The following is a 14,988-nucleotide window of genomic DNA, read 5'->3' as shown; positions in this document are numbered from 1 at the left end:
TTAGTGTTTTTCCAGGACTTTTTTTTATAGTTTTTGGCTATGTGCCCACGATGCAGAAATGCTCCGGATTTTTTCCTGACCGTTTCTGCATCTCCTTGGCAGAAAAAACGCATGCGGATTGTGCATGCGGATTGTACATGCAGATTGTACATGCGGATTGTACATGAGGATTGTACATGCGGATTGTACATGCGGATTGTACATGCATTTTCCTGCCAGGGAGATGTGGATGTGAAACGTTCTTCACATGCATTTCCGCATGCGGGTTGACAAGCGCTTTCCAAGCGATTTTAGCATCACTTAGAAAGTGCTTGACAACTTGGTCACACTATATAAATCCATGCAACCGGCATGGATTTATATAGTGTGACCCTAAAGAATGGTAAAAAATAAATATTATACTTACCTTCTGATGGCCCCCGGTGTCCTTGTCCTGGCTTGCCGGCAGCTCGCGGTGGACTAAAAGGACCTGCCATGACGTCATTTACTCATGTGACGGGTCACGCGACCGCCGACGTCAGAGGTTGAGTGACCCATCACATGACTAAATGATGTCACTGCAGGTCCTTTTAGTCCACCACAAGCTGCCGGCAAGCCAGGACAAGGACACCGGGGGGCCATCAGAAGGTAAGTATAATGTATATTTTTGATTTTATTCTTTTTTTTACAGGTGCTATGGTACCCGATTCCGGAGGAGAGTCTCCTCTTCTCCAAACCCTGGTACCATCCGCGCATTGAACCGCATGATATCCGCATGTGCAGATGCAGTGAAGCGGATTCCATGCAAGTCAATGGCGGCGAAAACGCCTCGATTCCGCAAAATAATTGGTTGTGCTGCGGATTTTTCCGCAATGATAATCCACAGCGGAAATTTCCACAACATGTGCACAGCACATACGGATCATCATTGGGGAACATGGCAGACCTTCTACCAAGAGTTTTTTTTAAGCGTTTCTGCAGCGGAATTGCTGCTGTGGAAATGCTTAAAAAACGCATAGTGGTCACACAGCCTTTCTCACGGTTTTTGTGGCGTTTTCTTTATTGTGGTTTTTCGGTCTCGTTCCACTAAATAATGAAGAGACACTTGTGGTTTATTAACAATGGGAAAAGCCCAGACCCCCCCGACATCTTCTGCTCCTTCTCCTGCCTTGTCCCGTATAGGCCGGAGCGGAGGACAGAGGAGACGAGGACAGAGCGGAGGACGGAGGAGCAGAGGACAGAGCGGAGGACGAGCAGAGGACGGAGCAGAGGACGGAGCGGAGGACGGAGCGGAGGACAGAGGAGCGGAGGACGGAGGAGCGGAGGACAGAGCGGAGGACGAGCAGAGGACGGAGCAGAGGACGGAGCGGAGGACAGAGGAGCAGAGGACGGAGCGGAGGACAGAGGAGCAGAGGACGGAGCGGAGGACAGAGGAGCGGAGGACAGGAGCAGAGGACAGAGAGGAGGACGGAGGAGAGGAGGACAGAGAGGAGGATGGAGGAGAGGAGGACAGAGCAGAGGACGGAGCGGAGGACAGAGGAGCGGAGGACAGAGAGGAGGACGGAGGAGAGGAGGACAGAGAGGAGGACGGAGGAGCGGAGGACAGAGCGGAGGACGAGCAGAGGACGGAGCAGAGGACGGAGGAGTGGAGGACAGAGGAGCGGAGGACAGAGGAGCGGAGGACGGAGCAGAGGACAGAGGAGCAGAGGACAGAGGAGCGGAGGACAGAGGAGCGGAGGACAGAGGAGCGGAGGACAGAGCGGAGGACGGAGCGGAGGACGGAGCAGAGGACAGAGGAGCAGAGGAGCGGAGGACAGAGGAGCGGAGGACAGAGCGGAGGAAGGAGGAGCAGAGGACGAGCAGAGGACGGAGGAGCGGAGGACAGAGCGGAGGACGGAGGAGCAGAGGACGGAGCAGAGGACGGAGCGGAGGACAGAGGAGCAGAGGACGGAGCGGAGGACAGAGGAGCGGAGGACAGAGCGGAGGACGGAGCAGAGGGGAGGACGGAGCGAAGGACAGAGGAGCGGAGGACGGAGCGGAGGACAGAGCGGAGGACAGAGGAGCGGAGGACAGAGGAGCGGAGGACAGAGGAGCGGAGGACAGAGGAGCGGAGGACAGAGCGGAGGACGGAGCAGAGGACAGAGCGGAGGACGGAGCGGAGGACGGAGCAGAGGACGGAGCAGAGGACGGAGCAGAGGACGGAGGGGAGGCTGGAGCGGAGGACAGAGGAAAGGAGGACAGAGCGGAGGGGAGGACGGAGCGGAGGATAGAGGAGCTGAGGACGGAGAGGAGGGGAGGACGAAACGGAGGACGGAGCTGAGGACGGAGCGGAGGACAGAGGAGCGGAGGACAGAGCGGAGGACAGAGGAGCGGAGCACAGAGCGGAGGACGAGAGGAGGACGGAGAGGAGCTGAGGACGAGCAGAGGACTGAGCGGAGGACGGAGGGGAGGACGGAGCAGAGGACGGAGCGGAGCTGAGGACGAGCAGAGGACGGAGCGGAGGACAGAGGAGCGGAGGACGGAGCGGAGGGGAGGACGGAGCGGAGGATAGAGGAGCTGAGGACGGAGCGGAGGGGAGGACGAAACGGAGGACGGAGCTGAGGACGGAGCGGAGGGGAGGAAGAAACTGAGGACGGAGCGGAGGGGAGGACGGAGCGGAGGACGGAGGGGACACTTCTCTGCGGTTTGATAAGAGACGTGTCTGAGCCGCCATGGGCCCCGCGAGGGAGTACAGAGACGCCGTCTATTCCTGGCAGCGGCCTCCGGCTTCCTCAGGGGCTTTCTGTGGCGCAGTGTGAACACAGCCTTACTGCCAGACACTGCGAGACTCTGTGCTGGACCCCACAATGTAACACGGGTATCCCCAGCTGAGAATAACAAGAGCCCAGCAGGGACACAGGAAACCCCGTGCTTTTATGTATCTTGGAGCCTACAAATTTACGTTACATAAGATAAAACAGATGAGACCCACCAGGGATGAAATCCTATAACCCCCCGACCCCCTATAAAGCGCAGCCAAGCTCCTCCCCTGTACAGTGATAACAGGACTATTATAGCGCTATTACAGGCGAGTAGGTAACGTGTCTCCAGCCAATAAGAGCGGCCCGTCCATTATCCAATCAGATTACAGAGGTGCCGGGGCAGCGACCAATCAGGACGCGCTGATGACAGCCGCGTTCTGTATCGGCGGTTCCGGCTTCCCGGCCATGCTCTTTATCGGTGCCCGGTCCGCTCTCAGGAGCGGCTGTCAGGCTGTGTCTAGTAACCGTCTGTGAATACGTTCCCGGCTTCCCTGCCTGTTACGCTGCTGGTGGAGGGCGGTTTGTGGTATGGCGTCTTATTACCTCCGTTACATGACAAGCACTGGCATGTCGGCTGCTGTGAAACTACAACTCCCAGCATGCCCGCCTATGTCCTGATGGTGCTGTCGTGCTGGGAGCTGTAATGTCGCGATGTTGGCGCTCCTGTGGCTTACTCTAGTCTTGCGCTGCTGCTAGACACCAGTAGGGGGAGCCCTGTGCATAGGATTTCATATATGGGCTCTATAACCCAAGTCTGTTCCCCAGGCTCCCCCTGATGGTGGATGCAGGTATAGCATGGGGCTGAATGATGAGCTGTTCTTCGCCCGGCTTCTGTAGTTAGAGGGGAAACCTCCCTCCTAATTCTCTGGGGTTTCCTCTTCTCCTTGTCTCTACAGTCTGTGGTAGTGCAGATGAATCATGTACTGCTAAATACATGGACCTGATGCATGAAGACTAGTGATGAGCGAGCATGCTCGGTGGTGCTCGCTGAGTATTTCCGGGGTTGCTCGGCGGGAGCTCGAGTCCCCTCCCTGCATGTTTGTTGCTCTTTACCGAGCTAATGAACATGCAGGGATTGCCTGCCACTCATTGTAATGCCGCAGCCATGTTGGTTGTGGCATTACAGTGATTGGCTGGCCGCACAGAGTCATGGGGTCTATATCTGACCTGGGGCCGCTGCGCTCGTCAGTCACTCCGGAATCAGACAGTGTAGGGAGAGGTGCTGCTGAGCTAGGGAGAGATTTGCTTGTTTATTAGGTAGTGTAGGGAGAACAGAAGTATGTTACACATATCCATCTCAACAAACAGTCCTTCTGAAGACTAATCCATCTGCAAAGATATCAGTCAGGCAGGGTATATAGCAGACTGCAGTGCAAATAGCACAAGAGGCTCCATTCCAGTTCTGTCTGCTGTTGCTGCTGTTAGACAATTCTAGACATAGCCCCAGGTCTCAGGAGCCAGGAATAATTTTTTTTTGGATCTTAATCCTCATTATTTGCTTAAAAAGCAAGTCAGAGAACACCATTTATCTGCGCCATTTGCTTGTTGGCACTGCAGAATACAGCCAGGTCCTTTTCATATTACAGCGCTAAAAGTCCAGCTATTTAAAACTGTTTGTCCGTCACACGGATCACATATAATTGCTCTGAAAATATTGCCGTTTCTGGCCTCCATTAAAATTTTGTTGCAATTGACACCAGTTTGCTAAAATGAGCAAGGGAAGGGGCAACTGGATGTGATGGTGATGGTGCATGCAGAGGCCAAGGCCGTGGGCAAGCTGAAATTGTGCCGCAACAAACACCCACATCTTCTCGCTCCACCTTCCTCTCCCAATTAATAGGGGACTGCAGAACACCACTATTGAACGCAGAGCAGTGTGAAAAGGTCATTGGTTGGATAGCAGATAATGCTTCCAGTCACTTAGCCACCACCACCCTGTCTTCCAAACGGTCAAGTCTCAGTGGCCAGTGAGTCTGGACCGCATATTTCTCACCCTGAACCTCCTTCCTCCCACCATGCCGCGTGCCCGGAGACAACTGATCCCACACTTGGACACTCTGAAGAGTTGTTCACTTTTCAATTTATAGATTCGGGCCTCTCGCCCGGTCCACTTGAAGCGGGGCAAGAGGAGATTGCATGTAGCGATGCCCAAATATTTGAGCAGCCACGGCCACACGAAGGCGATGGTGGGAAACTGTCACAAGAGGTGGACGATGATGAGACACAATTGCCAGAAAGTCAGGAGGACCAGGGTGCAGAAGTGGAAGACGAGGTGGTGGATGATATAGTACCTGACCCAACCTGGCAGGAGGAGATGCAGAGAGAAGAGAGCAGCACACGGGGAGGGAGGCAGAACACCCCAACAGGCAAGAAAAAGCAGTGTGGTGGCCGCAGACAGAAGGCAGGCAACCGTTCCCCGTAACACCAACACAAAGGAAGTTGCCAGTGCAACTGTTAGGTCTTCCCGAGTCTGGTTGTTTTTTAAAGACTCTGCTGATAACCCCAAAAAGGCCATTTGCACCACCTGCCAGGCCAGCATCAGCAGTGGTGACAAAACTAGCAGCCTGACCACCACCAGCATGATCAGGCACTTGGCAGCAAAGCACCCGACTTTGTGGGCCAAACCCCAGGGTCCAGGAACAGTGTCTGCAGGTGGCACCACTGCTTCTTCCGCTGTTGTGCATGCAAGCCAATCCCCTGTCCATAATGCATGCGAAGATGCCTCCTTCCCTGCACCAGTCGTTGCACACTCTATCAAGTAGCAGCATCAGGAAGCACGTCCTTGTCCCAGCGCAGCGTCCAGTTGTCCATACCCCAGACCTTGGAACGCAAGCGCAAATACGCAGCCAACGCCCCACAGGCCACACTACTAAATTCCCACATTTCACGACTGCTTACACTTGAAATGTTGCCTTTTAGGCTCATGGAGGTGGAAGCATTCCGCAACCTGATGGCGGCGGCCACCGTCCCTCGGTACTCGGTCCCCTGCACCCACTATTTCTCCCCGTGTGCCGCATTACACAAGCACGTGTCCCAAAACATTAGCTGTGCCTTGAACAACGCAGTTACTGGGAAAGTCCACCTAACCACGGACACGTGGACAAGTGCTTGTGGGCAGGGACAGTACATCTCAATCACGGCACACTGGGTTAAGGATTGCGGACCCTAGGTCAATCGGGGTTGCCCCCACAGTCTACAGCTCCTGCACCTCAGCCTCCTCCATCTCCGAAATGACCACATCAGTCACAAGCTGAAAGCACTGCCTCGGCCAAGCGGCAACAGGCTGTGCTGAAGCTAATATGCTTATGTGACAAAGCGCACAATGCTGAAGAGTTGTGAACAGCTCTGAAAGAGCAGGCAGATCTGTGGCTCACACCGCCGAACCTAAAGCCAGGCATGGTCATGTGTGACAATGGCCGGAACATGGTGGCGGCTCTGAGGCGAGGCGAGCTCACATATGTACCATTCCTGGCCCCTGTGCTTAACCTCGTGGTTCAGCGGTTTCTCAAATCCTACCCGGAGCTGCCGGATCTGCTTGTTAAAGTACGCCGCCTGTGTGCCCATTTTAGAAAATCGCCTACAGCTTCCGCCACCCTTGTGTTTCAGCAGCATTTGCAGCTTCCGGCTCAGACTGGTATGTGATGTCCCCATGTGTTGGAACTCTACACTGCAGATGTTGGGAAGGATTTGTGAGCAGAAGAGAGCAGTTGTTGACTACCAGCATCAACAAAGCCGTCGGTATTCAGTTCAGACTCCACACATAAGACCTCAGGAGTGGACATGGATGTCAGACATATCCTCCAAAACTTTGAGGACTCAACCAAGATGGTGAGTGGCGATGATGCCATAATTAGCGTCACCATCCCGCTTCTCTGTCTTCTGAAACGCTCTCTGCTCACAATAAAAGAGGGTGCATTGCAGGCGGAGCACGATGAGATGGAGCAAGGAACCATACAGGGTGATTACACACAGCCCAGCCTCATCTCATCCCAACTTGGATTGGGTGACAATGAGGAGGAGGAATGACAGGAGCTAGGTTCATGCGCTATAGATGGTACTACCTGCACTACTGTCATACCATCTGTTCAGCGTGGATGACCTGAGGACAGAGAGGAGAAGGAGGAGAGCATGGTCAGTCCTCTTGGTGAGGACACGGAAGTCTTGCCTGTTAGCAGTCTGGCACGCATGGCTAAGTTTGTTACGCTGCCTTTCCCATGACCCTCGCGTTCTCAAAATTTCTGGTTCTGGGAGAATTTTCTCAGCCCCTCCCATCGCACAGGTCCTGAGGCTCGGGGTAATCTCAAAAGGACTGCAAAGTTTGGGAAGATGCTGAGGGAGTACCTTGCCGACTGTACCAACATCCTCTGTAATTCCTGTGTGCCTTATAATTATTGGGTATCCAAGCTGGATACGTGGAGTGAACTGGCTCTCTACGCCTCGGAGGTCTTGACCTGCCCTGCCGCTAGCATTTTGTCAGAGCGGGTTTTTAGTGTCGCTGGTGGAATTATAACTGATAAGCGCATCCGCCTGTCAACTGAAAATGCTGACAGGCTGACTCTTATAAAAATGAACAAGGACTGGATTGGGCCAGACTTCTCAACACCACCGAATGATAGCAGTGTAACATAAACTCAAAGCCAGTGTCTTTTCTTGGGAGGTGTATTCCCATGCACCTTTTCACACCCACACATGGGTATATGCTTCCTAATTTTGGCTATTTGCTCTTGTCCTCCTCCTTCTCCTCATCCTCCACCACCATATCACCAGCGTGACCGTGCTCCGTGATGCAACACCCACATAATTTTTTTAAAGGGTGTTTATGATGCCCTTAAAAAAATTTTTTTTTATGCCGTATGTTCATGTATACCCCCCAGGGGTAAATGTTTGTCAGCCTATACACTTAGTGCATGGGCATTACAAGTATAGGAGACCCGCTCCTTTCTAATGGGAACCTTTTTTTTTTTAATGAGGCCCTCCTCCACATCTCTTCCAAGGGGCATTGGAGTGCCTCCCAATTTTTGGCAGCCCAGCCACTCACTGCATACGCAATAACAGTATAGGAGACCCACTCTTTAGTAATGGGAACAACAAAGCCTAGCCGGCTGATGGCTCTCTAAGAATAGTAAAGGCCGCATGATGGCCCTAAAAATAGGTTTGCGGCTTTCAGAGTCCCTCCATCATAAATAAAACAGGATGTGTCTGATGTGTCCTACACCACATGGCCAGATAAGGTTGTAAAATGTTAAAATGACATTTCCCGGTGAATGCATTTGTCACAGGTGAAAGCAATGCAAAAACGCTAAGTTTGAACATAGCCCAAGGTGTGGAGGAGTATTTTTATTTTTGGTTATTTATTTTGCCTTATATACAAGTCATTACCCTGGAATGTTCCTTAACATATTTCCCAGGAAAATCCATTATGGTTTCGTTTTTGTATGTTTTATTGTGAGTCCGTAAAAGTGGCGTAATACCTCTGACAACATTGTTGACAGCAGTGACCTGGGAGTCAGAGATGCTTCCAGGGGTCTTCCCCATGTTGTTCCCATGTCATTTGAGCACATTTCCCATTGATTTGGGCAATTTTTAGGCCCTCTGCAGACCGCCAGGGGGAGCCGCCTGAAAAATCCTCGAGTTTCCCATAGACGTACATTGGGCTCGTTGCTCGGGTCGAGCACCCGAGTATTCCAATGTGTTCGACCCGAGCATTTTAGTGCTCGCCCATCACTAATGAAGACCAGTGTTGTTGGTGCTGGTCTTGATGAGCGGCTGTCCTGGAGTCCTAGCTCGTCAGGCAAACCTCTTCATGAGTCAGGAGTGTCGGATGATGTTGTACACCTGTGCCCATAATCCTAATCCAGCCCATGTTGGCCTAATACTTGTAGTGAACGTCTCTGCTTGTCTGTACGATGAGCAGCGGCCACCATGCCCCTGCGCCACCTCTGCCCATTTTGTTGACCCTGGGAGAAACTGACATGATGGCTCAACTGAGTTGGGCTTAAACTTTGCAGCTTTTGTCAGATTTCTGGTGAAAGCTTTGCTGCATCAGCCCGTACCATTTACATCTGTGGGATTCCAGCTGTTAAAGGGAACCTGTCACCAGTGTGAGTCTATGAACAAATGCCACCACCTTTACTGCTCCTGTGCTGCATCTCACAAACATGTCAGCTCCTGACTCCCCCTATATACCCCAAATAATACCACTTGATCTGCTCTGTATGTAAATGAGGGTGGTCCGGTCTGATGGGTGTCCTCGCTGCGGTGTCTGTCCCTCTCTCCGCTCCTAAACGCATCCTCCTGCTATGATAGATGTGACGTGTCATCCACATAGTGAACAGAGAGTTCGCGCCTGCGCAGTAGCTTCACGGCACCGCACTGGCGCACTCTGCTCTGCCCTACTGTGAGCAGCGCATACAACAGCACCGCGCATAGCTTTGTTTCATGTGAGCAGCGAGCTGATATCGCTGGCCTGTGCAGTAGCTTATTCCGATGCTGCTAGGCGCACTGCTGATTAGGAGCAGAGAGGGACAGAGGCCGCAGCGAGGACGATCATAAGACTGGACCACCCTCATTTACATAGTGGGAGCAGATCAAATGGTATTATTTGGGGTACACAGGGGGAGTCAGGAGCTGATGGACACGTTTGTGGGATGCAGTAAAAGTGGTGGCATTTGTTCATGGGCTCAATCTGGTGACAGGTTCTCTTTAAAGCCCTCCTTGATAACTGCACCCTTAAAGGGAATCTCAGCAGGTTTTTGCTACCTCATCGGAGAGTGACATAATGTAGGTGCAGAGACCCTGATTCCAGTGATGTCACTTGCTGCGATTTTGATTAAAAAATTCTACCTGCGGCATTTCTCTGACTGCTGAGCTCTGTATAACACCGCTGGTTGGCAGATTTCAGAGTATGCAGTGTACACAGAAATCTTATAATCGGTGGTGGGGTTGGACTACCTGGTGCAGATTTATATATCTAGATAATCTCCTGCTGATAAAACTGACTTTATAACTACAGCAAGCAGCCCAGTAAGTGACACATTGCTGGAATCCTGCTCTGTTTGTACATTATGCTGCTCTTAGATTAGGTGGTAAAAGCCTGGTGACAGATTCCTTTACTTCATTGCAGTAATGAATGTGGGGCCATTGAGGAGTCTGGTGACTGAAGACTCTTGTATCCGGTACAGTGGTCTGGTGATGTGTTTGGCAGGACGTCCCCTAGACAGTGACTTGGATTGGGAGTATCCACACAGCAATCATTTGGGCTGATAAGACTGGAGTTGTGCATGAGCCGATCTTACTGGAGGATGATCATTAAGAGGCGCACGTCGCTGAATGAAGCTTCTTCTGTGTCTTGCTGCCGTCACACTGTGCAAATTTGCATTATGTAAAAAAGACTTCTTGTCTTATTCCTGTCTTATGCCTCTTCTGGAGTAAAAGCTCTGATTTGTCGCTCTTGTGCTGTGATGGTGTTTGCTGCTGTATCCTAAACCCATTCCCTGCGCTGCGCAGACACCAGGACTCTGCAGTCTCTGTGCTCCTCACCTGTGCTGGTTGTTGCCTTCCTAGGGCAATAACTTCTTACACTGCTGCGGCGCCTCCTATCCTGAGCTGTGCTGCAGCCCTGTGCTGCCTGGCGGAGGAGCTGAGGCCACGCACTGCTCCTGGTCTATGGGCCCCTGATCCGGGTATCACTTATTGTGGCATTTCTGGCCGCACCGTGTTCATGAACTGTTCCACTTTGTGCTTTAGTTTTCTGTGCACACAGCCATGTAAGGGCTTCTTCTCATGAGTTGGGTAGTAATTTTGAATGACACCATTCATTTTACCCCATAAATCGGGAATCTCCAGGTGCAGTGAAAAGGCAAGAAACACCCTCCCCCATGCACACAATTTAATCCAGGTTTGTGGTTTTTTGTTTGTTTTTTTCTTTCTATTTTTGGCACTGATTGGCATCACTAAAGCTGACCTGAACAATCAGAGCTGGTTTCTACTTTCTACCCAGAAGGGTCACATTTTAATTGGTCTTTTATGGCTGTGCCAGAGCCTGTGATGGTTCCCCCATGCCTACCCGTTAGTACCCTACATTGCATTTCAGGGGGAACCGATGGGTGCTCTAAACTGTTGCCATCCGGATCATGATAAAGCTGCTGTCAAACAATGTCTACGGCATTTAGAGGGAACCTGTCACTAGGTTCATGTTGCCCAAACCACAGACAGCATGAAATGGAGCCAGATGTGTTTTATCCTGACACTTCAGAGAAAATGTAGTTTATGGACTATAGAAAGAGACCTGACTGGTCCCATGACAGATGTGGCAGGTCTCTCCTGATGTAAAGACCAATCACATCGTGACTAGAAGTAGGCCCCGGTGTCAGACCAGTCACATCCACCACCTTGCTCCTTGTCAAATGGTTTTGAGCTGCTGCAGTGTAGACATGGCTGCTGATCAGTGCTGCTCATAGCACTATGGATCTGTCAGGACCCTGTAATGGGTAATTGCTGCAGTGTAGACATGGCTGCTGATCAGTGCTGCTCATAGCACTATGGATCTGTCAGGACCCTGTAATGGGTAATTGCTGCAGTGTAGACATGGCTGCTGATCAGTGCTGCTCATAGCACTATGGATATTTCAGGTCCCTGTAATGGGTAATTGCTGCAGTGTAGATATGGCTGCTGATCAGTGCTGCTCATAGCACTATGGATCTGTCAGGATCCTGTAATGGGTAATTGCTGCAGTGTAGACATGCTGTTATGTTCTGCTACCAAAGCTAAGGAAAGAGAGGAGATCTGTCCCTACTATAGGACTCAGCTGAATCCCTACGATGTAACAGGGAACCTGATCCTGCGATCAGACCTGCTAAAGTCCTAATCTAGTCTGTACGGAGACTTATAGATGTGGGGAGGGAATCCCTACAAGTACTAAGGACTGGGAGGAATATGGGACACCTCCTAACAGAAATAGTAGCAGACAGACGAACAAACAAAATAGATAGAACATAGAGGTCCGTAGACCAAGCAAACTAACAGAGCTAGATACAGAGCACAGGCTAGCTAGAAAGTAGATATACAATGAAGTCCAGCAAAGCCAGAAGGGCGGAGCAGGATTAAATAGGCCAACAAGGTCATGTGACCAGCAAAGGAAAAAAAAACCTAACAGCAAGGTTCTAACAGTACCCCCCCTTCTAAGAGGATCCTCCGGATCCCCTAGGACCAGGCTTATCAGGAAATCTCCTGTGAAACGCTCTGATAAGTCTGGACGCGGAAACATCATCTGACCTCACCCAAGAGTTATCCTCGGGTCCGAAACCTTTCCAGGCCACAAGATACTGCAAACTACCTCTATACCGTCTAGAGTCAAGGATGCGAGAAATTTCATATTCCCCGTCCTCCACCACCGGAGGAACAGAGGCAGAGGCGTCACCATCCGACACAACAGCTTTTTTTAACAGAGAGACATGAAAGACCGGATTAATTCTCCAGGAGGTAGGAACCTCCAACCTAACAGCAGATTGGTTGACAACCTGAAGCACCTTAAAGGGCCCTACAAACTTGGGACCCAATTTCTTAGAAGGAATCCTCAACCGCAGATTCCTAGAGGACAACCAAACCATGTCACCAACAGCGAACAAAACCTCCTGTCGTTTCCTATCAAAGTAGTCTTTAGATTTTCTGTTGGCCTCCTGAAGATTACCACGCACATCCGTCCAAACTCTTTCCAAATCACCGGAAAAATTCTCCTCCTCAGGCACGGCAGATCCCAACTTGGAGAACGACCCAAACGACGGATGTCTCCCAGAACAACAAAAAAAAGGCGAACAACCAGCAGAAGAAGATGTATGATTGTTCAGAGCAAATTCGGCAAGTGGCAGAAACTCAGACCACCCCTCTTGATTGTCTGCCACAAAACAACGCAAGAACTGCTCAACATCCTGGTTTTTCCTTTCTGTCTGGCCATTAGATTCAGGATGATATCCGGACGAAAACGACAAATGAATTCCCAACCTGTCACAAAAGGCACGCCAAAAACGAGCCACGAACTGAGGACCCCTATCAGAAACAATGTCAGTAGGAACGCCATGAAGTCTGACAATTTCCTTGACAAAGGCCTTAGCGAGAGTTTTAGCGCAGGGCAGTTTGACGAAGGGAACCAAGTGACACATCTTGCTAAAACGGTCCACGACCACCCAGATGACAGTAAAACCCTCAGAGGGGGGAAGGTCAGTTATAAAGTCCATAGCCAAATGTGTCCAAGGAGCACTGGGGACCTCCAAAGGACAAAGTAACCCCGCAGCAGGAGTATGTGAGGACTTAGATCTAGCACATATAGTACATTGGCGCACCCACTTAATGACTTCCTTCTGCCATCCAGGCCACCAAAAACTGCGACCCACCAGTCTCTTGGTCTCAGAGATTCCGGGATGACCTGCCAACCGAGATTCGTGACACTCAACAAACAAATCTCTCCTAAAGGTCCCAGGCACAAACAACCTCCCATGAGGAGTGTTAGATGGGGCATTCTCCTGAGCTTTAAGAATCTCATCTTCCAAAACGGAGTCTAAAGCAGCTATCACAACACCTTCTTGTAAAATGTTTTCCTCTTTCTCAGTACCGACTATGGGAGAAAAACTGCGAGACAAGGCATCCGCCTTAACATTCTTAGTACCAGGGATGTAAGTAACGGAGAAATTAAACCGCGAGAAAAACAGTGCCCACCTAGCCTGACGGGCATTCAGGCACTTGGCAGCATCAAGATATATCAGATTTTTATGATCCGTAAGAACCTGAACGGGAAATTCCGCACCTTCCAAGAAGTGGCGCCAGTGTTCAAATGCGAGTTTAATAGCCAATAATTCCCGATTACCAATATCGTAATTCAATTCAGTCTCCGAAAATTTTTTTGAAAAAAAGGCACAGGGATGTAATCCATCCCCGTTATCCTGAGACAATACTGCGCCAACCCCCACAGAGGAAGCATCAACCTCAACCAAAAACGGCCTAGTAACATCAGGCTGCATAAGGATGGGAGCAGAGGTGAACCTCTCCTTGAGATACACAAAAGCTTCAATGGCCTCAGAAGACCACTGAACCGCATCAGCACCTTTCCTGGTGAGATCAGTCAGAGGTTTGACAATACTAGAAAAATTTTTTATGAATTTTCTATAGTAATTGGCGAAACCCAAAAACCTCTGTATCGATTTCAAACCAATAGGCCTAGGCCATTCCTGCACAGCCTGAACCTTAACCGGATCCATCTCAAAACCTTTGCTGGAGATAATGTAGCCCAAAAAACTAATTCTCTGTACAGCGAACTCACATTTCTCCAGCTTAGCAAAAAGCGAATTGTCCATTAATAACTGTAATACCTCACGCACGCTCCGCCAATGAGACTCCAGATCTGGCGAATAAATCAAAATGTCATCCAAATACACAACCACATTTTTACCGATCAAAGGTCTAAGGATGTCATTAATCAGATTCTGAAAAAATGCAGGAGCATTAGTAAGACCAAAAGGCATAACCAGATTCTCAAAATGACCCACAGGAGTGTTAAAAGCAGTCTTCCATTCATCACCCTCCTTCATGCGCAACAGATTGTATGCCCCCTTAAGGTCAATTTTAGAGAACCACTTGGCCCCCAATAACTGGTTAAACAGATCAGGAATCAATGGCAGTGGGTAAGGATTGCGTACCGTAATTTTGTTAATCTCACGAAAATCCAGACAAGGACGTAAACCGCCGTCCTTTTTTTTTTACAAAAAAAAATCCAACCGCCACAGGAGACTTAGAGGGCCTAATGTGACCGGCGGCCAAACTTGTCTGTATGTATTCCTCCAAAGCCTTCCTCTCAGGAATAGTAAGGTTAAATAAACGACTTTTAGGAAGAGTCGCTCCAGGGACAAATTCAATAGAACAATCATAGTCTCTATGGGGAGGCAAAACCTGCGATTCTTTCTCAGAAAAAACTCTCCAAAAATCCTGAATAGGAACAGGCAATTCTCCCCTATCCAAAGCTGCAATACGCCCGTTACAACACTTGTCATAACATTTATGGCTCCAGGCTTTAATTTCACTGGTAGACCAATCCAGTACAGGATTGTGAAATTTTAACCAGGGCAAACCCAATATTACTGGAGAAGGCAAGTTATTCAACACTACCAAATCCAATTTCTCATGGTGAACACCATTAATAGTGAGAGGAAATTCACTGACC

Source organism: Phyllobates terribilis, unplaced genomic scaffold (genome assembly GCF_046119375.1).
Source record: "Phyllobates terribilis strain yellow unplaced genomic scaffold, ASM4611937v1 Scaffold_10__3_contigs__length_209671492, whole genome shotgun sequence".
NCBI lineage: Eukaryota > Metazoa > Chordata > Amphibia > Anura > Dendrobatidae > Phyllobates > Phyllobates terribilis.
The sequence above is the reverse complement of the archived record's forward strand: the minus strand, read 5'-3'. Positions refer to the sequence as shown.